This window comes from Schistocerca nitens, chromosome 2 (assembly GCF_023898315.1).
Source record: "Schistocerca nitens isolate TAMUIC-IGC-003100 chromosome 2, iqSchNite1.1, whole genome shotgun sequence".
Taxonomy (NCBI): Eukaryota; Metazoa; Arthropoda; class Insecta; order Orthoptera; family Acrididae; genus Schistocerca; species Schistocerca nitens.
In genome coordinates this window covers 569,167,879-569,191,147 of record NC_064615.1, presented here as the reverse complement: position 1 = coordinate 569,191,147, position 23,269 = coordinate 569,167,879, and positions in this window count along the sequence as shown.

The window sequence follows — 23,269 nt, the reverse complement described above, 5'->3', positions numbered from 1 at the left end:
TTCGAGTTAACGATGCTGCCTTCTCCTTGCTGGGTTCGACTCTGTCGTCGCTACTTCATTAGGTGTCCTAAACACTCGCACCTCTTTTACAATTTTTTTAATTTGATATACGAGGTATTTATGATCTAGAACACTTGGTCTCCCATAAGTAACATAGTCCCATTGATTATCTAGCTATGCTCAAGTTTTGCTGTCATGTATCAGACGCTTTTATTTTTCATTACAGCATCTAATGCACTCCGTCATCAAGCCACAAGTGGCCCACCGGGACCATCCGACCGCCTTGTCATCCTCAACTGAGGATGCGGATGGGAGGGACGTGTGGTCAGCACACCGCTCTACAGATCGTTACGATGGTTTTCTTTGACCGGAGCCACTACTATTCGGTCGAGTAGCTCCTCAATTAGCATCACGAGGCTGAGTGCACCCCCAAAAATGGCAACAGCGCATGGCGGCCCAGATGGTCACCCATCAAAGTGCCGGCCATGCCCGACAGCGCTTAACTTCGGTGATCTGACAGCATCTAATGAGTTGGTCAAAATGTTCAAATGTGTGTGAAATCCTGTGGGACTTGACTACTAAGGTCATCAGTCCCTAAGCTTACACAGTACTTATCCTAAATTATCCTAAGGACAAACACACACTCTCATGCCCGAGGGACGACTCGAACCTCCGCTGGGACCAGCCGCACAGTCCATGACTGCAGCGCCTCAGACCGCTCGGCTAATCCCGCGAGGCATCTAATGACTTCCGTGTGTGCCACAGGCTTTAAATGCAGTGGCACAGAGAACAAGTCCTTTTGCAGACTCAGCCGGGTAGCTTCTGAAATGTTGTGTGGAACATGTTAGGTTTCTGTTTAAACCACAACCTTCCCTGATTTATTCATGCCGGTATGTGGTGTGGAGACGTGAGGTGCATCTCAAGTGACAATCATTTCATGTAACTACAAACCTTGCATATATTTTTGTAGTGGATGTCCAACTTCCTGCACTTAGCCGTCTCCAATATTTTAGTAATAAAATTTGAACTTAGAAAAAGAAGGAAATGGAAAGCACTGTTACAAGACATAATATAATTGTTTCTCTCATGATGTTGCTTGGATGACAAAGATTATGTTAGTTATCCACTAACCCATGTCAAAGGCGAGGAAACATGAATGAATTGGGAATATATATATATATATATATATATATATATATATATATATATATATCTTCAAGGCACATTTCCATATCTATACATAGGTAAACATTTAATTATTATTAAGGTAATTTCAAGCTTTCTGTGAATACGCAGAGTTCATCTTCGTTCCCCTCTATCCAACATCCGGTCAGGTTCGGGTTTGGGTATCAATGGTAGTTCGCCACTTTACTCGGTCTTTCCACCATTCTTCTTCCACAATTTGGTTCCATAGCAGTTTTCTCTTCCTTAAACTCATCTTTATTGTATCAATCCATCTTCTTCTCGGTCTTCCTCTTGACCTCTAGCCCTCAATCTTGAACACCACCATTCTTCTTGGTATACTTCACTCTCCCATGCTCTTCACATGCCCAGACAATTTCAATCTATTCTTTTCAATTTTCTCAGTCAGCTTCTCCACTCCAGTTTCCTTCCTAACACCTTCATTTTTCACTCTGTCTCTCCTCGTCTTTCCTAGCATACTTATCAGAAACTTCATTTCACTGGATTGTATCCTACTCTCCTCTCTTCTAGTCATAGTCAAAATCTCTGAGCCGTAAATTAGTATGGGTGTGAAGTAAGTCTTGTATAGCACCAGATTGCACCTCATTGGCACTTCCTTTCCCCACACCAAGCCCCTCACACACTGGTAAAATGTACTACTCTGTTGTATTATTTTGCTAATTTCTGTCTCCAAATGAGCATTCCCCATTAACACACTTCCCAAATAATCAAAGTTGTCCACTATTTCAATATCCCGTCCCTTAATATGAATATGTCCCTTGCCCTCTCTATCCCCTCTGGTTGCCACCATGGTCTTGCTTTTCTATACACTAAAATTCATTCCATATTCCTCGACCTCATCATTTAGGATGTCAATTTGTTTTTTTCATCTCCTTATTGCTTGTTCCCCCACACCATAATATTGTTGTTGTCTTCAGTCCTGAGACTGGTTTGATGCAGCTCTCCATGCTACTCTATCCTGTGCAAGCTTCTTCATCTCCCAGTACTTACTGCAACCTACTTCTTTCTGAATCTGCTTAGTGTATTCATCTCTTGGTCTCCCTCTACGATTTTTACCCTCCACACTGCCCTCCAATGCTAAATTTGTGATCCCCTGATGCCTCAGAACGTGTCCTACCAACCGATCCCTTCTGTCAGTCAAGTTGTGCCACATACTCCTCTTCTCCCCAATTCTATTCAATACCTTTTCATTAGTTATGTGATCTACCCATCTAATCTTCAGAATTCTTCTGTAGCACCACATTTCGAAAGCTTCTATTCTCTTCTTGTCCAAACTATTTATTGTCCATGTTTCACTTCCATACGTGGCTACACTCCATACAAATACTTTCAGAAACGACTTCCTGACACTTAAATCTATACTCGATGTTAACAAATTTCTCTTCTTCAGAAACGATTTCCTTGCCATTGCCAGTCTACATTTTATATCCTCTCTACTTCGACCATGATCAGTTATTTTGTTCCCCAAATAGCAAATCTCCTTTACTACTTTAAGTGTCTCATTTCCTAATCGAATTCCCTCAGCATCACCCGACTTAATTCGACTACATTCCATTATCCTCGTTTTGCTTTTGTTGATGTTGTTCTTATATCCTCCTTTCAAGACACTGTCCATTCCGTTCAACTGCTCTTCCAAGACCCTTTGCTGTCTCTGACAGAATTACAATGTCATCGGCGAACCGCAAAGTTTTTATTTCTTCTCCATGGACTTTAATACCAACTCCGAATTTTTCTTTTGTTTCCTTTACCTAGCAGGCCGGAGTGGCCGTGCGGTTCTAGGCGCTATAGCCTGAAACCGAGCGACCGCTGCGGTCGCAGGTTCGAATCCTGCCTCGGGCATGGATGTGTGCAATGTCCTTAGGTTAGTTAGGTTTAATTAGTTCTAAGTTCTAGGCGACTGATGACCTCAGAAGTTAAGTCGCATAGTGCTCAAAGCTATTTGAACCATTTTTTCCTTTACCGCTTGCTCAATATACAGATTGAATAACATCGGGGAGAGGCTACAACCCTGTCTCACTCCCTTCCCAACCGCTGCTTCCCTTTCATGCCCCTCGACTCTTATAACTGCCATCTGGTTTCTGTACAAATTGTAAATAGCTTTTCGCTCCCTGTATTTTACCCCTGCCACCTTTGAAATTTGAAAGAGTGTATTCCAGTCAGCATTGTCAAAAGCTTTCTCTAAGTCTACAAATGCTAGAATTGTAGGTTTGCCTTTCCTTAATCTATTTTCTAAGATAAGTCGTCGGGTCAGTATTGCCTCACGTGTTCCAACATTTCTGTGGAATCCAAACTGATCTTCGCCGAGATCGGTTTCTACCAGTTTTTCCATTCGTCTGTAAAAAATTCGTGTTAGTATTTTGCAGCTGTGGCTTATTAAACTGATTGTCCGGTAATTTTCACATCTGTCAACACCTGCTTTCTTTGGGATTGGAATTATTATATTCTTCTTGAAGTCTGGGGGTATTTCACCTGTCTCATACATCTTGCTCACCAGATGGTAGAGTTTTGTCGTGACTGGCTCTCCCAAGGCCGTCAGTAGTTCCAATGGAATGTTGTCTACTCCCGGGGTCTTGTTTCGACTCAGGACTTTCAGTGCTCTGTCAAACTCTACACGCAGTATCGTATCTCCCATTTCATCTTCATCTACATCCTCTTCCATTTCCATAATATTGTCCTCAAGTACATCGCCCTTGTATAGACCCTCTATATACTCCTTCCACCTTTCTGCTTTCCCTTCTTTGCTTAGAACTGGGTTTCCATCTGAGCTCTTGATATTCATACAAGTGGCTCTCTTTTCTGCAAAGGTCTCTTTAATTTTCCTGTTGGCAGTATCTATCTTACCCCTAGTGAGATAAGCCTCTACATCCTTAGATTTGTCCTTTAGCCATCCCTGCTTAGCCATTTTACACTTCCTGTCGATCTCACTTTTGAGACGTTTGTATTCCTTTTTACCTGCTTCATTTACTGCGTTTTTATATTTTCTCCTTTCATCAGTTAAATTCAATATTTCTTCTGTTACCCAAGGATTTCTACTGGCCCTCGTCGTTTTACGTACTTGATCCTCTGCTGCCTTCACTACTTCATCCCTCAGAGCTACCCATTCTTCTTCTACTATATTTCTTTCCCCCATTCCTGTCAATTGCTCCCTTATGCTCTCCCTGAAACTCTGTACAACCTCTAGTTCTTTCAGTTTATCCAGGTCCCATCTCCTTAAATTCCCACCTTTTTGTGGTTTCTTCAGTTTTAATCTACAGTTTATAACCAATAGATTGTGGTCAGAGTCCACATCTGCCCCCGGAAATGTCTTACAATTTAAAACCTGGTTCCTAAATCCCTGTCTTACCATTATATAATCTATCTGGTACCTTCTAGTATCACCAGGATTCTTCCATGTATACAACCTTCTTTTATGATTCTTGAACCAAGTGTTAGCTATGATTAAGTTAGTCTCTGTGCAAAATTCTACCAGACGGCTTCCTCTTTCGTTTCTCTTCCCCAATCCATATTCACCCACTATGTTTCCTTCTCTCCCTTTTCCTACTCTCGAATTCCAGTCACCCATGACTATTAAGTTTTCGTCTCCCTTCACTACCTGAATAATTTCTTTTATCTCTTCATACGTTTCATCAATTTCTTCATCATCTGCAGAGGAAGTTGACATATAAACTTGTACTACTGTAGTAGGCGTGGGCTTCGTGTCTATCTTGGCCACAATAATGCGTTCACTATGCTGTTCGTAGTAGCTTAACGGCACTCCTATTTTTTTATTCATTATTAAACCTACTCCTGCATTACCCCTATTTGATTTTGTATTTATAACCCTGTATTCACCTGACCAAAAGTCTGGTTCCTCCTGCCACCGAACTTCACTAATTCCCACTATATCTAACTTTAACCTATCCATTTCCCTTTTTAAATTTTCTAACCTACCTGCCCGATTAAGGGATCTGACAGTCCACACTCCGATCTGTAGAACGCCAGTTTTCTTTCTCCTGATAACGACGTCCTCCTGAGTAGTCTCCGCCCGGAGATCCGAATGGGGGACTATTTTACCTCCGGAATATTTTACCCAAGAGGACGCCATCATCATTTAACCATACAGTAAAGCTGCATGCCCTCGGGAAAAATTACGGCTGTAGTTTCCCATTGCTTTCAGCCGTTCGTAGTACGAGCACAGCAAGGCCGTTTTGGTTAGTGTTGCAAGGCCAGATCAGTCAATCATCCAGACTGTTGCCCCTGCAACTACTGAAAAGGCTGCTGCCCCTCCGTTGTGGTGGCACCTACGGTACGGCCATCTGTATCGCTGAATCACGCAAGCCTCCCCACCAACGGCAAGGTCCATGGTTCATGGGGGTAGGCACACCATAATATCATCAGCAAATTGTTACTGCTTCATCTCCCTTCCTCTATGGGCTTCTTTCGTCTCTTTGACTTTTTCTTCCATCACCATTATAAATAGTGGTGGTGATATCACACTTCCTTGTCTTAGTCCCGTAACATTCTTGAACCATTCAGTTCTTCCAACTGGTGTCTGCATACAACTAGAGATTTTTTCATACGTTGCCTGGATGTCTTCAAGCGTTTGATTTCCAACTCCCTTTCTCTTCAAGTTTGTCCATACCTTTTCCGAGGGAACACTTTCATATGCTTTCACTAGGTCGAGAAATGTCATCACCAGATGTTTCCCATACTCGCAATGTCTTTCCATTAACTGTCTCATGCTAAAGATTTGGTCCACTGTTGATCTACCATGACGAAAGCCATACTGCTCCTCTTCTAACTGCCCTTCCACGTTTTCTCTCATTCATCTTTCCAGTGTCCTCTCCATTATTTATGCTACTTGGGATACGAGTGCGATCGCTCGATAGTTGTCACATACTTTCCTGTCACCCTTCTTGAAAACTGGGATTATTATTCCCTTTCCCCATTCTTCAGGTACACATTTGTGGGTCCAAATGCATCTTATTAGTCTAAATAGCCACTGTAGCTCAACTGGTCCAGCTGTCTTTATCATCTCCACAGTAATTTCATCTACCATAGGTGCCTTTCCTGTTATCATTTTTCTCATAGCTAATTGCACTTCTAACATCGTTATATCCTCCTCTTCTTCCAGACCGCTGCCTCCCTGCCGTACTTCTATTCCCTTTCCATTGCCATTCTTCGCATTTAATAATTTATCAAAGTACTCTTTCCATCTTTTCCTTATCTCCTCTGGTTGCATTAATAGCTCTCCGCTTTCCCCTTCCACTAGCTTTGTGTATATTTTTTCCATCCTCATACTCTTTGTAATTCCATGTATCATCCTCTTACCACTAGTAACATCTTTTTCCAGCTCTCCGGTGAATTTCTCCCAGCTTTTCCTCTTTTCTTCTGCTACCATTTTCTTACACTTATTTTTACTATCCTGGTATAGCCTTTTACTTTCAGCTGTTCTGTCTCTGTTCCATTCATTCCAGGATTTCTTCTTTTCTTTTACTGCCTCCTTCACCCTCTCATTCCACCATGGTGTCTTCTTCTCCCTCTTCACCCTTCCGGACACTCTGCCACAGGTCTTCTCAGCAGAGCTTACAAACGCTTCTTTGAACTTTGCCCATTCCTCTTCCACATTGCCATACTCGGTGTTAGGGATTTTACGCTTAAGTAACTCCTTAAACTTTTCTTGTACCATGTCAATTTTATTTACCTTTTCCTTTCTTCCTTTATGTCTTTCAATTCGTCGATTGTCATCTTTGCCACCACCACTCGATGGTCTCCACCAAAAGCCTCTCCTCACTCAGTTCATGTGAACTGTTAAACGAATGCACTAAAATATTTGTGACACTGCACCATCAACGGTCTTGTTCAAACATTCCACTGATGTTGACGACATCGTCTACTGCAAGGAACACAGTCAGGCGTAGCGCTATTGCACCACCGTGAAGCGTAACTATGCAACGATAGGTTCCTGTAGTATCGTCGTGCCTCGCTAAAGAATACAAGTACTTTTCCACTCTAATGACCTCGTCGCGCCAGAAGCCCTTCCGTTCTTTATTAACTATTGTTACTAATATACACTTCATTTGTTTCAACGATATTAAAATTAATATCTGACTCCACATCCATCCCCGCCCACCCCACAAACCCCTGCACCACCGTCGTGTAGTACGGAGTAGAGGGCTGGATGCAGGTGGCAGTGAAGAGATGGGAGCCGAAACTGAGGCTTGTGCTGAGCTCCCACCTGCGCCCCAGCGTATGCCCTGAGCCCACCCAGAAACACCAGCCCCAAGCAGAGTGCAATCATCCACATCCTGAGGCAGAGCATCAAAGACGAAGGTGCCTCAATGACTGCAGAGGGGCCCAAGGAGGCGCTTGGAACACTCACTGGGAAGAGGGGGCCCGTCTCCAAGCGATGATAGCTGTTGAGATGGTGACGACTGTCAAGAGACGTAGAATTCCTTCAGCTCTATGACCAGAGACGACAGCGTGGGGCCTGCAGGATCTGGAGGCAGCGAGGGCCACTCCTTCCAGGTAGGCAAAGAATCTAAATGCAGAAAGTTTGCGGCAGGATCACATGTGGACGAATTTGGTTCAGGTGACATCTCAGCAATGATCTTGGTTCCTGCGGGAGAAAAATAGAACGTCCAAGAAAATTTACAATGGTGCCTCGCTCTTAGCGCCTCTGTCTGCCAATCTTTAAATAATTGTTAACCTTTAAATGTTAATGTGATACTTCTCGTTGGTTGGTTGGTAGGTTTGGGGGATTAAAGGGACCAGACTGCGACGGTCATCGGTCCCGATACTTCTCGTGTCCAGGCGGAGTGGCCATTGCCTGCCATGGGGGTTTAGCAACAGGAGCAAGGTGCACTGGCACCATCCGTGTAACAACTCCTTTGGTGAAATGTCAAATGGCTGGGAACGTAGGAAGACAAGAATAGTAACAGAAATTGATACCATGTGTGGGAGGCACGAACTTTGTCCATCTACTGCTTAAATGTTCTTACAAAGCGTTCAGCTTCGCCATTAGATTACAGGTGGAATAGTGCACTCCCGATGTGGTTTAACCTGAAGGCAGTGGAAAATTGTTCAAACCTGATGGCAACAACTTGAGGTCTGTTGTCAGTCACAATCATTCAGGCAACCCCTCGAGGCAAAAGACCGACAAGGCCTTGATTTTGGAACGAGCCATGGCAGAATGCATAGGAACACCAAAGGAATATTTGCCAATGATGTCAATAATGACCCTATATGTATTCCAGTAATGGGCCATGAAATCAAGCTGCAAATGTTGCCAAGGTGCTTGAGGTTTGAGTCATGCGAAGAACTGCTGAGACAGGAATGACTGATTACAGCACAGGTCTCGCTAGGAAAAGTCAACTGTTCAGTTTTCGCATATAGACCATGCTAAGTACAATGCCCCCAGTGACCTTGGTGTAGCTAACGAAGCACATCAGGTTTTAGAGCCTGTGGAACAATATCAGTGCTGCAAGGGAGTCACAATGTGCAAAATATTGACGAGATACAGTGTCACATGTCTGGCTGAAGACGGCCAACCAGTGTGGATGTAGTACAACAGAATCTGCAAATCAGGATCCGTGGCAGTAGCCTGGGCAATTTTTCGGTGATCAAGCAAAGCATCTGCGTCTAGTGCTTCAATGTAGCAACAAAAAGCAGATGAGTAGTCGAATATTGATCTGTCCCAACAGGGAGGCAAGAAACAGCATCTGCTGTGGCATGCTTAGAAGTTGGCCGATACACAATCTCACATTTACAATTTGACGAAATAAGTGTCCGGCGTGCATTTGTGCTGTGTTAGTTCATTCGACTGAGAACGGCTAAACAAAGACTGTAGCGGTTTATGGTCACCAAGTAAACTTTTCTTCCAAAGAGATACTGGTAAAGCTTCGTGAAATCATAAACACTGACATGAACCTCCTTTACAATTTGCGAGTAATTACATTGAGTTTTGTTCAACAACTTCGAAGCAAAGGCAATCGGCCTGTCAATAGAACCAAATTTATGCGACAAAACTGCACCAATGCCGTAAGAGGAAGAATCCACAGCCAAGATCACAGGTTTGGTTAGATCAAAGTGAAAATGGCATCGATGTCTAAGTAAAGCATCTTTCAGCTTCCTGACAGAAGACTGACTCTCTTGCGATGAAACAAAAGGGACATTTTTCCTGGGCAAGTAATGCAAGAGAGCTGCGATTTGAATGGCGTTAGGAATAAAGCGGATGTAATACATGAGCTTCCCTGAAACGGAGTGCAATGCCCGCACATTGCGTGCTTGTGGAAGGTCACGGATAGCAAGCAAATGTGATTGCAATGGGTGAACACCTTCGCTATTAACGATATATCCTAAATATTCAAGTTCTGTGTGAAAAACGCACACATTTCTCTGTTACATTTGAGGCCAACTTCAGAAAGTACTTGAAACGGAGCGCGAAGATTGATAATGTGTTCTTCAGGAGACCGATCTGAGACAATGCCATCTAAGTAACTAGAATAAAGAAGAACTTTTGCTGTCAGCGGCTCCAGAAAATGCTGAAATAAGGCGGATGGGGAGTCCCGTGGTCTAGGGGTAGCGTCTTTGATTCATAATCAAAACGTCTTCGGTCCCGGGTTCGATCTCCGCCCCTGCCTAAATTTTGATAAGTAATCAGCATTGGCGGCCGAAGACTTCCGGCATAAGAAGTCAGCCTCATTCTGCCAACGGCCTTGTCAAAGAGGGCGGAGGAGCGGATAGGGGTTCAGGGCACTCTCTTGTCCTAGGGGTGGGAAATTGTCCCTAAAGGCGGAAGAATCAGCAATGATCAACGACATGAGGATGCAGAAGGCAATGGAAACCACAGCATTAAAGACACGTAACGTGTATCCACAGGACATGTGGCCTGTAATTGAAGAAGTGTCATGATGATCTCTCCATTGGCAAAATATTCAGGAATAGTCCCCCATTCGGATCTCCGGGAGGGGAGTGCCAAGGGGGAGGTTACCATGAGAAAAAGATTGAATAATCAACGAAAGGATAACGTTCTACGAGTCGGGGCGTGGAATGTCAGAAGCTTGAACGTGGTAGGGAAACTAGAAAATCAGAAAAGGGAAATGCAGAGGCTCAATCTAGATATAGTAGCGGTCAGTGAAGTGAAGTGGAAGGAAGAGAAGGATTTCTGGTCAGATGAGTATCGGGTAATATCAACAGCAGCAAAAATGGTATAACAGGTGTAGGATTCGTTATGAATAGGAAGGTAGGGCAGAGGGTGTCTTACTGTGAACAGTTCAGTGACCGGGTTGTTCTAATCAGAATCGACAGCAGACCAACACCGACAACGATAGTTCAAGTATACATGCCGACGTCGCAAGCTGAAGATGAACAGATAGAGAAAGTGTATCAGGATATTGAAAGGGTAATGCAGTATGTAAAGGGGGACGAAAATCTAATAGTCATGGGCGACTGGAATGCTGTTGTAGGGGAAGGAGTAGAAGAAAAGGTTACAGGAGAATATGGGCTTGGGACGAGGAATTAAAGAGGAGAAAGACTAATTGAGTTCTGTAACAAGTTTCAGCTAGTAATAGCGAATACCCTGTTCAAGAATCACAAGAGGAGGTGGTATACTTGGAAAAGGCCGGGAGATACGGGAAGATTTCAATTAGATTACATCATGGTCAGACAGAGATTTCGAAATCAGATACTGGATTGTAAGGCGTACCCAGGAGCAGATATAGACTCAGATCACAATATAGTAGTGATGAAAAGTGGGCTGAAGTTCAAGACATTAGTCAGGAAGAATCAATACGCAAAGAAGTGGGGTACGGAAGTACTAAGGAATGACGAGATACGTTTGAAGTTCTCTAACGCTATAGATACAGCGATAAGGAATAGCGCAGTAGGCAGTACAGTTGAAAAGGAATGGACATCTCTAAAAAGGGCCATCACAGAAGTTGGGAAGGAAAACATAGCTACAAAGAAGGTAGCTACGAAGAAACCATGGGTAACAGAAGAAATACTTCAGTTGATTGATGAAAGGAGGAAGTACAAACATGTTCCGGGAAAATCAGGAATACAGAAATACAAGTCGCTGAGGAATGAAATAAATAGGAAGTGCAGGGAAGCTAAGACGAAATGGCTGCAGGTAAAATGTGAAGACATCGAAAAAGATATGATTGTCAGAAGGACAGACTCAGCATACAGGAAAGTCAAAACAACCTTTGGTGACATTAAAAGCAACGGTGGTAACATTAAGAGTGCAACGGGAATTCCACTGTTAAATGCAGAGGAGAGAGCAGATAGGTGGAAAGAATACATTGAAAGCCTCAATGAGGGTGAAGATTTGTCTGATGTGATAGAAGAAGAAGCAGGAGTCGATTTAGAAGAGATAGGGGGTCCAGTATTAGAATCGGAATTTAAAAGAGCTTTGGAGGACTTGCGGTCAAATAAGGCAAAAGGGATAGATAACATTCCATCAGAATTTCTAAAATCATTGGGGGAAGTGGCAACAAAACGACTATTCACGTTGGTGTGTAGAATATATGAGTCTGGCGACATACCATCTGACTTTCGGAAAAGCATCATCCACACAATTCCGAAGACGGCAAGAGCTGACAAGTGCGAGAATTATCGCACAATCAGCTTAACAGCTCATGCATCGAAGCTGCTTACAAGAATAATATACAGAAGAATGGAAAAGAAAACTGAGGGTGTATTAGATGACGATCAGTTTGGCTTTAGGAAAAGTAAAGGGACGAGACAGGCTATTCTGACGTTACGGCTAATAACGGAAGCAAGGCTAAAGAAAAATCAAGACACTTTCGTAGGATTTGTCGACCTGGAAAAAGCGTTCGACAATATAAAATGGTGCAAGCTGTTCGAGATTCTGAAAAAAGTAGGGGTAAGCTATAGGGAGAGACGGGTCATATACAATATGTACAACAACCAAGAGGGAATAATAACAGTGGACGATCAAGGACGAAGTGCTCGTATTAAGAAGGGTGTAAGACAAGGCTGTAGCCTTTCGCCCCTACTCTTCAATCTGTACATCGAGGAAGCAATGATGGAAATAAAAGAAAGGTCCAGGAGTGGAACTAAAATACAAGGTGAAAGGATATCAATGATACGATTCGCTGATGACATTGCTATCCTGAGTGAAAGTGAAGAAGAATTAAATGATCTGCTGAACGGAATGAACAGTCTAATGAGCACACAGTTTGTGAGTAAATCGGAGAGAGACGAAGGTAATGAGAAGTAGTAGAAATGAGAACAGTGAGAAACTTAACATCAGGATTGATGGTCACGAAGTCAATGAAGTTAAGGAATACTGCTACCTAGGCAGTAAAATAACCAATGACGGACGGAGCAAGGAGGACATCAAAAGCAGACTCGCTATGGCAAAAAAGGCATTTCTGGCCAAGAGAAGTCTACTAATATCAAATACCGGCCTTAATCTGAGGAAGAAATTTCTGAGGATGTACGTCTGGAGTACAGCATTGTATGGTAGTGAAACATGGACTGCGGGAAAACCGGAACAGAAGAGAATCGAAGCATTTGAGTTGTGGTGCTATAGACGAATGTTGAAAATTAGGTGGACTGATAAGGTAAGGAATGTGGAGGTTCTATGCAGAATCGGAGAGGAAAGGAATATGTGGAAAACACTGATAAGGAGAAGGGACAGGATGATAGGACATCTGCTAAGACATGAGGGAATGACTTCCATGGTACTAGAGGGAGCTGTAGAGGGCAAAAACTGTAGAGGAAGACAGAGATTGGAATATGTCAAGCAAATAATTGAGGACGTAGGTTGGAAGTGCTACTCTGAGATGGAGAGGTTAGCACAGGAAAGGAATTCGAGGCGGGCCGCATCAAACCAGTCAGTAGACTGATGACAAAAAAAAAAAAAAAAAAAAAAAAAAAAAAAAAAAAAAAAAAAAAAAAGGGGGGGGGGGAAGCACTGCCAAAAAAGAGATGAAGATGAGTGTTAATGACAAAGACTTCTTGCGACTGCTGATCCAGACGAATATACAGGCAAGTGTCGCACAAATCAGTCTGGAAACGTAAAGACTGGCACAAAATTTGTTCACCAATTCTTCTGGACGTGACAAGGGAAAAATTTCAATTACTGGCTGAGGATTTAGAGTTCTCTTAAAATCGGCAAACAGCCTGAGTCTGCCGGACTGTTGCTTCAGAATAACAGAGGGGACGCCCATTGACTGGCAGTAATGAGTGCTAGGACCCCGTTCTCTTGCAAAGCAGTATGTTCCTGAGCTACCATGTCTCGAAGAGCATAAGGAACAGAACGAACTCTAACAAAGCATGGCAGCGCATTGTCCATCCTTGTGACATGGGCAAAGAAATTATTGGGTTTGCCTAAACCCACAGAAAATAAAGCCAGAAATTACGCACATGACATAGCAACACTGTCCAGAGGATTAAAGGAAGAAAGTACGTTGCCTTGAACGCTTAACCCTAACAAATGAAACGAATATAGAGCAACGGGAGGAAAGCCCTGCAAATTTCATTAGTTGCAGGAAGGCTACAATTCCCTCAGACATGGATGTCCTGGCCATTATACGCTATCAGCGTATGGCGAGCTGTGTACAACTTAGGTTCACTAAGCAATTCGTAAGTGCTACCATTGCGGAAAGTCACTGAAGCTGCAGTGTCTAGTTACAAGCGGACTGATTATACAGCGGTAGTAAAAGACAAAGAGATTGTTGTCTTCATGTAGCACTGCAGCGGAATTGGGAGCCGTTCCTGAACAGCTATTACACTGTTGTTTTGTGCTGAAGTAACTGCGGGGCTTTGAAAACACATTACACTCTGTTTGTGACTTTAAGATTCGCGTGAAGGAGTAGCAGAATGGGGTGCCTCACTATACGTCCTCGCTTTCCGTAAAAAGAGAAAACACCAATTCGCTGCATGCGAGGGGCGAGATAGGCGATCGCGTGCCCCATTACAGCGAGGGCATGACTTCACACCTTGCGCCGACCGCGACACGTGTTTACGTACGTGAGCGCTGTGGCTGTGGCCGGCTGAGCCGCTATTTGCGAGCCGGATGCGAAGCCTGTTCGTCACGGCTATCTATTGAACAAACAGGCGCCACGTCAAAACTGTCTACTGTGCCTTTGCAGAAATCTTGATAGTCTAGAATCTGCAGAACCTATGGCAACGAGGGTACCGGGTATTTAAGAACCTGTTCCCGAATTCGAGTCAGTTAAATTGAGCGTGATGTCCTCGCTAACGATTGTATCACTGTAATATTTGCCAGAGTCACCTTAGAATCTACTTTATCGGGAAAGGTCTTGCAACAATTCAATCACACACTGACAGTAAGTCTGTCGTTGTTACTCTTTTTTTTTGTCATCAGTCTTTTGGCTGGTCTGATGCAGCCCGCCACGAATTCCTCTAGTCATCTCAGAATAGCACTTGCAACCCATGTCCTCAATTATTTGCTATGTGTAATCCAGTCTCTGTCTTCCTCTACAGCTCCATTAAAACCGGTAGCTCGTTCAGTTGCGGTTTCAGGTGCTGGGCTATGGGTGTCAAATCTTTTTGAACTAAGGCGCTATCTGCATTTGGAAGTTTACAACATCCCGCTGGTCCGAGCTGCCTCAAATCCCTTCTGCGCTGTTAAGGACGTTTCACAGTGTGCTCACGAGATTATTATGCAAGTGTAATGGTGTATTACTTTGGGAAGGTGAAGGCGATTTCCGCTCTGCTGCAGGGGGATGCAGGTGCAGACGACATAGGTAGGTAATCTTTTGCCACGACTGTATTAGCAACCTTACGTGGACATAGTACTGACTCTGTGGAAGACCCATGAATCTGTGTCACTTAGAAACTTCAGGAATAGTTCAGTGACCAGGATACAGCTAATGTCAAACAGTAGTCACTGTCCGAATCGCGTGGAAGTGGACGACATCTTCTGCCGACTTTGGTGCGTAGGCAGGAATGTTGACTGGCTGGCAGGCTGTGGCTACAACCTGATTACGGTTCTGACCTGCTCTCCATGACGCTGACGTTCTGAGCCGTAACATTTCCTCCCTCCTTAGATCAATCCACACCACTAGATTACTGCCTAAGAACCGGAGTGAACACTTCTTTTGCAACTTTTCCCCATTGTGTGCCCTCCTTCCCGTTTCATATTTCACTGCATACAAGATCTCACTCTTATGTTTCTCAGACACGGGATCTCTGGGTCCCTAGTTTTGTTTTTGTGGTGTCACCGCCAGACACCACACTTGCTAGTGGTAGCCTTTAAATCGGCCGTAGTCCGTTCGTATACGTCGGACCCGTGTGTCGCCACTATCAGTGATTGCAGACCGAGTACCGCCACACGGCAGGTCTGGTCTAGAGAGACTCCCTCGCACTCGCCCCAGTTGGACAGCCGACTTTGCTAGCGATGGTTCACTGTCTACATACGCTCTCATTTGCAGAGACGACAGTTTAGCATAGCCTTCAGCTACGTCATTTGCTACGACCTAGCAAGGCGCCATATTCTTCAAGAATGTATTCTGAACAAATAATATTGTGAATCATGTACCGTCAAAAGCGACGTTCATCATTAATGGATTAAAGTTAAGTATCAAACTAATTACGTCCGCTTTCTGAATTCTAATTCCTTGTCATGTTCGAGACTTGACGTCAGTAGAGTCCTTCCCCTCTCACGGCAGCCTGCGTGAGCTAAAACGCGTGCATTTCGTCCCCCACTAGTAACACGGTATTGGCTCTTCTGCCAACACAACAGTTTTCACTACTTCGATTTACTCACCAAGATTGTGACCGGGTGCCCATAGTGCCAGTCACCTGAGACACGACGCCAGATATGTCACTTCATAATTCACAGGACAGCACTACACATTCCTTGTACCGCTGACAGAGGTAGCTCAAACCATTCACAGCCACCAAACGACGAGGACGCCCTCTTGGGCGACGCAGACAGCGCTGCTTTCGTGGTGCGTAAGGTCACCGCAAGCTACCATCAGGTCCATTCTGTACTGTGAATAACGCCTGCAAGTATTCTGTCTCTTTTGCACTTGGCTACGCACCTGAAACGCTCTGCGTACTCTGTCCGGCTCTACCTGCATTCGTGTTCATTCATCCTTTCCCATTAAGTAAACGATTTCTATCTAACTGTTGTCGTGTCTTTAATTCTTTTCTTTCTGCCTTTAGAACCAACGCTTCACAACAAGATACAACAACAATGACGGCGAGGCTGTTCCTTGTTGGTGGATTTTTGCTTTTCTGGGACAGCAACGCTGGCAACGAAGATAGTATGTGTTTGTTGAAGAGCCTATGACGAGCACCCTGCTTCCATTCTATTGTGTATTGAATCACAGTCAGTGTACCGCAGAAATCGACTCTAAGCCGAGCTGTTCAGTTGCCGGCTCAACAAATTCAACAACTGCTGGCAGGAATGATGCAACTGCAAACAACTCTGTCGGCATTTCTGGCAGCACCCCGAGCTGCGTCGCAAGCACCGCCTGTCTGTACACCACAGCTTCGGGCATTCGTCGCACAACTAGAATGGTCTTTTGAATACCGCATTCAGCTCGACACCCACTTCACTGCACATGATATTCAATGTGCGGGCAGAAAACCACATTTTTTTTGGCAACTTTAGGGTCCGCAGATATACAAGATGACAAGTAAACTTTTTCCCACCGGTTACACACACAGTGTAAACTATTGAGGACGTGATTGCTGCATTAAACAGATACTTTGATGAACAAGTGAACATGGCTGCTGCTCGTTACACGTTTTTCAGGTTATAGACAATCTCACTGTACGAACAGTGTCTAGCTTATTTAGAAGGCAAGACCAGGTATTACAATTTTAAGTGTGAATATAGCAGATATTACAGTGACACCGTTATTGCAGAAGCTATCAACCAGAAAGTGCCAGACTCTAGAAACAGTATCCGGACTCAAGTTTGAAGTAAGTGTTAGTTGAGTCACGTAATTCGTATGATGGCCCTGCAGTTGACTCTGACTTTGCTCACACTACTACGGTGCAAAGTAGGGCTCACAGCTAACAAGCTGCACGCCTGTCTACGCGCCACGTCATTCCAAATCACAGCCAGGGTAGCGCTGTGGACAACACGACCACCGTGCTACGCAGATGGCACGTGGTGTTAAATCTTGCCCGCAGTGCTTGGCGTAACACAGTGTTTCCATAGCGGTAAGCACCGAAATGCACAAGAGAAAGCCCTAATTTTAACACTATCCTACAAGACACGAAACTCCCTTGCTTTCCCTTTTCGCTTAATATTTTCTTCAGTCCGTTCCCCTGTAGCATACTTGCCATCCCATTTATGTAGGGGGACGAACACCAATCTCGACCGAGAGCACTTCCTTACCCGACATTGGTCACTGCTCTAAAACTAAGGTCGCTACGGGATATACCTTATTCAGCTCCCCTAGTGGCACCTTCCAGACTGTTTTCACTTACGCCTGAAACGTCTATCTACGCGTTTTTGTTACTGGCCATTACGGAGACCATTCGTTATGCCATACAGACGTTCGAGCTCGTACTGATCCTCTTACAATCCCAAAGAGTGTTGCAGAAACTACAACATCCCGCATTTGACAAGTAGACTAACAGATATGCGGTGGATGCCGTGATAGACGCAATGACATTAGGCACAGACGTCCGCTTTCTCTGGATAAATGGCCATCATGGCATTCTCCATGATCACACTCTTAACCATCTGGCTGAGGAGCATTAAGAACACCGAATCCCTATACGGATACCGATCTCAAATCGACGTTTAAGAAAGCTACTTATCACCACTGGAGCTGTAAATGGCACATATACCAACACCAGAACGCTGGCCACGTGGCACCCATACAACCACACGTCTCTTCTCAACCATTGTTCTTCTCGGTGAAGCATAGTAGGCACCATGTGACTCCTGTCACCCGAATGAGGGTGAGACACACGTGTTACCACGCCCAGCTACACTGGTTAAAAATTATCGCTTCTTCCCAATGCGATAACGGCCCAACGCCATTGCAGGATTTGAACTACATCGTATTGGCTTGTACCAATCAAACGGCAGTACAAGAGACCCTGTACAGGAAACTGATGCGAGGTTTTACCCGCTCCCGACACGTTTAATTGCATTACTTTACCGATCTGATACACGCTTCGGTAACAAAAGCCATGACATAGCTCCTAATATTGTGTAGACCTCATTTTGCTCTGCACAATGCAGCAGCTCGACATGGTACGGGCTCAACAAGTCGTTGGAACTACTCTACAGAAATATTGAGCCACGCTGCCTCTATTGCAGTATATAATTGCAAAACTGTTGACGATTCACGATTTTATCCTAAATCGTCGATGGGTTTCATGTCAGGCAATCAGAGTCGCGAACCAATTCGTTGGAGTTGTCCAGAATGTTCTTCAAACCAATTTCGAACAACTGTAGCTCAGCGATTTGACATCGTTGCTTGGGAATATGAAGTGCATGAAGAGCTGAAAATTGTATCCAAGCAGCAAAACATAACCATTTCCAGTGAATGATGGGTTCAATTGGACCATAGGATCCAGTCCATTCCTTGTAAACACTGCCATAACCATTATGGAACTACCACAAGCTTTCACAGTGTCATGTTGACAACTTGGATCCATGGCATCGAGTGATCTGAGCCGCACTCGAACTCTACCATCAGCTCTTACCAACTGAAATAGGGATTCATTTGGCCAGTCCACGGTTTTCTTGTAGTCGAGCATCCAACTGACATGCATCGTGAGATCCCAGGTGATGCCTTACAGTTAGCAGAGACACTCACGTCAGTCGTCTTAACGCCAAATTAAGTTCTTCGTTCGTCTCAGATGGATTTCGCGGTTACTTCACGTGTTATTGCTTGACTGTTAGCACACGCCGCTGCTGTCGGTCGTTAAGCGAAGGTCGTCGGCCACTGCGTTGTCCGTGGTGTGGGAGAATGCCTGAAAACTGGTGTTTTCGGCACACTCTTGACACTGTGGATCGCGAAATATTGAATTTCCTCACGATTTCCGAAGTAATAATAATTTTATTGGAGCCAAATAGCCATACAAGTTCAAAGTACGATTATAATAATACACGGAATTAGAAATTTTACATAATGTGCTTCGCATACTTTATCGACCGTGTCGTTTTAGTATAGATTTCTATGTGGCAACGTTTGCTTATTCGGTGACACAGTTTACACTCACACATTACGTTAGTTCATGATATGACGCGTTGTTGCAAACTTGGTGGAGAAAACCATGGACTGTCATTCTGGTGACCACGTTCTTTTTCTTTCGGTCAATCATGGCGCCTGTGCTGTAAAATTCTGAAGGTACATCTTCGTTTTTTTCCTTAAGTGTTTTTAGTGTTGGTGTTGGGTCAGCATCTGGTGTACAAGTCTGGATCGTGTTGTTTTGGACAATCCAATTGCTTTCTTTCTATAGGTCGCCTTCACTCTTTCTAGTCTCACAAGATTTTTCATCGTGAGATGCGGTTCTATGATTTTCATGCCGTACGTCTGTCCTGCGTGGGTTTTGGCTGTGGATTGTGCCTTTGCTGTCTCTAGACTGAGGGATCTAATGTGCTCAGTCATGAATAACCATTATTGCTTGCATTGCTTTCTCTGTTTCATGTTCCGTGAAACATTTTGCACTTGTTTGTATTGACAACCTTAGCTGCTTTAAGTCAGGTGCGATTTACAGCTTTCTCTCCCGTATGAAGAGCGCAGCTCATGCAGATGCTCTTCCTCCATTTCCGAGCGCCATCATTTCTGTTTCTGCCACTTTATTTAGAAGCCGTGTTCGACACACCAATCTTCCACATCGTTTATTGTTTCCTGTAGCTTTGCAATGTCCTTTGAGCCAATTACAATATCGTCTGCATACGGGCATATCCCTATCCCATGTATTCCGTCGCCTTAGTGCGTGTAAGTACAATTTGATCGAGAACTATTTAAAAAGCGCCTATATCCTAGTTTAAATTATAATTTATTGTGGATGTTGTAGTCTCATGGTACCAGACCGGCTCGAAAACTAGGTTATAATTTTGTGTTTTTATTTTCCATTACGACCTTCTATTTGCAAACTTCCAGTTTGAAACTAAAAGTTGCTATGGATATCGTTTTCCCATGAAAGAAGCCTGGATAGTAAAGTGGGTCGTAATTTTGTGTTTTTGTTATACATGAACAACTTATCTTTATAGTTCAAAGTCTCATCATTTTCTATTGTGAAATGAAACTTGGCATATTTTAACTGGTCATTTTGTGTTTTTATTTCACATTAAGGACTTACGTTTGTATATTATTGTTCTACTGGGAAATTCAGGACTATGTTAACATGGCACTGTAATATTTACTGCTGGCTGTATGTTCATTGCTGCCAAAAGCCAAAACAAAGAATTAAGAAAATGCTAAAGCCACATCCGCAGCTTTCTCCTTATTCAAACTGTTAGTCTATGCACGTCAGTGCCATCCTTTCAGAGTAATGTAGTGCTAATCGTCGTGCCAATTCAGGCCCAAAATCAATGCCGAATAAGTCTCAGAACCCTTGTTCTCTTCAGCAGTAAGCAAACAAACTTTTTATTACTTTACAGATTTCTAATAGCAACGTGTACATGCAGTTTGATACGGCAGATTTCGTGAAAATTTTGAACAGACGCACGTATGAACAGTTACGAAGGCTCAAGTTATCCAAATCACTGAAAAAACTCTCAGCTTATTCTTGTTTGTGGCCTGCCTGCCACTTGTCACAGAATCACAAAGACAGTTTCATTCACAGTGTTGTGTTCCAATGACGATCAAAAAATTTTTTGCATTGATTCATTCGATCTTTTTGGATTGAAAATTTAGGACAATGTGCTTTCTGTGAATCTTTCTGTGAATCAGGACAGTTCCTTTTTTTTAATCTTTGTACAGAGTGCAGTTATCTTTTTCAGAATCGACAAGACAAAGCAACCAGTTTTCATGTTTACATTAGAATGAAGGAAAATGCAGAACCTCTGTTTTATCGGGCACGGTCCGTCCCTCACGCAATTACAGACCACTATTAACCTGACAGGACAAATCCGTAACTACTCCAGCAATAGCTGGACAATGGGGATCTCCTCTTCGCAGTCCTCACGAAACTATCTGGCAAATGAAGATTCTGGGGTGATATCAAGTCAACGGTGAATCCACTGGCTCATTTCCACTACCACGCCCTGATGAACTGATGGATAAGCTAGGAGCGGGTCGCCTCTTCTCTAAAATAGATTTACGGGCTGCCTATTTGCAGATTCCATTGGAGGGGCCACCTTTGTTTTCTCTCTCTCTCTCTCTCTCTCTAATTGAGATCGAGTACTTCGGTCATTTAATCGACGCTCGGAGCATCCATCACTTGGCGTCTCATTTAATAGAGATGCATGACCTTCCAGCACCTCAAAACATAAGTGAACTTCAGGCGGTACTAGGAAACCTCACTTACTACGCTCGTTTCATTCCGAATGCAGCGGAAATTGCGCTTTTGCGCTTCCATTGCACTGATTACGTAGGTAAAATGTTCCTTTTGTATATCCTTTTATATAGTCTCTGTAGTGTCAAACTGTTTTTCAGCGATTGAAGGACGTTCTGTTGTGTGACGAGTGTTAATACAGTTTGATTTCGCTAAGCGGTCCAAGCAGTCGACACTTCTCGTACAGGGTTGGTGGAGTGGTTTCACAGAGAGTTGGATCTATGGGCAGATGGTTTGCTTTTGTATCCAAACTCTTGATTAAGGGTCAGTACAATTATTTCCAGCTGGGTAATGGAGCTATTGCCATTATATACGATGTGACAAAATTCCAAAGGTATCTTCATGTAAAGGAAGTTTAACGTGGTGACAGATCAAAAGCCACTGATATCGTTTTTTGAGCTCTTGCTAGTCATTCCTGCCACGCACAGGGCGGAAGCTACAACTCTGGCCTTTCATACTGCCAAATTACCAGATGAAATCATGTACCGGGTGACAGCCAAACATTCCAATGCAGACATCTTCTCTGGATTACCAGCTGGTGATCGTAGGGTATCCAACTTATCTGAAGATACTTGTTTCCATACTGATGTGGGGCTGTGACACTTTCGATGGATTCCTCATCGATCACCGTCGGTTGCTCAGGTGATGGCTGTGGACTCCGCTACAAAATTTCTTCTGCTGTACATCCTCAACTGTTGGCCACATACTGTTGAAGCTGTTCACAATGCAGTGGTTTGCCGATACTTTGCGCTTCGATGTCCTTTCTGTGCAAAAGGGTGTCATTCTGCTTCATCGGATGACGATTACTCGCGTGTGATGGGTCCAAAGTCTCTACAGAACGAAAATGTTCGCCTTTCGTATCAAGGCCATTGGGGCACGTCGCGCACAAAGCAGCTGGTCCGGCGCCACTGTACGTGCGTCGGGATCGACTTGCAGACGGAACAGTTGACCTCTCAATTTTCAGGCAGCTGCGGAGCTCCAGCCTGCTCTGATTCAAAGGCTCCTCAATTTGCCCAAGCCCATCGCCCTTTGTCAGAGACTACACATTCATTTTGCTGGTCCATCTTGGGACACCCCGTCGCTTAATTGTTGTGAACGCCACCGTCGAGTCCGCACCATCGGTGAGGCAGCCCATGGACGTAGACGCCGTGCCGCCGCGCCGTCACCATAGGGGTGATCACAGTAAGTTTTTTAATGTTCTTTTTTACGCTGTAATGTTGCTGCTGCAGCTTCGACAACGTTTCTTCATTTCACTGAGAATTTCTTTTAGCAATTCGTATCATCAGGGACAGCACACGGAAAAATGAGTCAAGGCTTTCACGATGTTAGATAAAAGATACAAACGTAGGAATTATTCTAATGATTCCGTACCTCAGTCTGTAAAAATGGAACACTTATAGGATCACTTTGTTGTCCGATTATCTTTCAGTCCGTCTCTTGAGACCCTCTTTTCTCAGGAACAGGGAGACGTATCAGGTTGGAATATATGCCATGTACTAAGAGCAATAGGCCCCAAGCGATGTAATAAATGTACTCATACGAATCTAAGTCGGTAGAAAAAACCAAAGTCATTTATGTCACATATTTCTATTCTTGCAAACTCACTCATCGA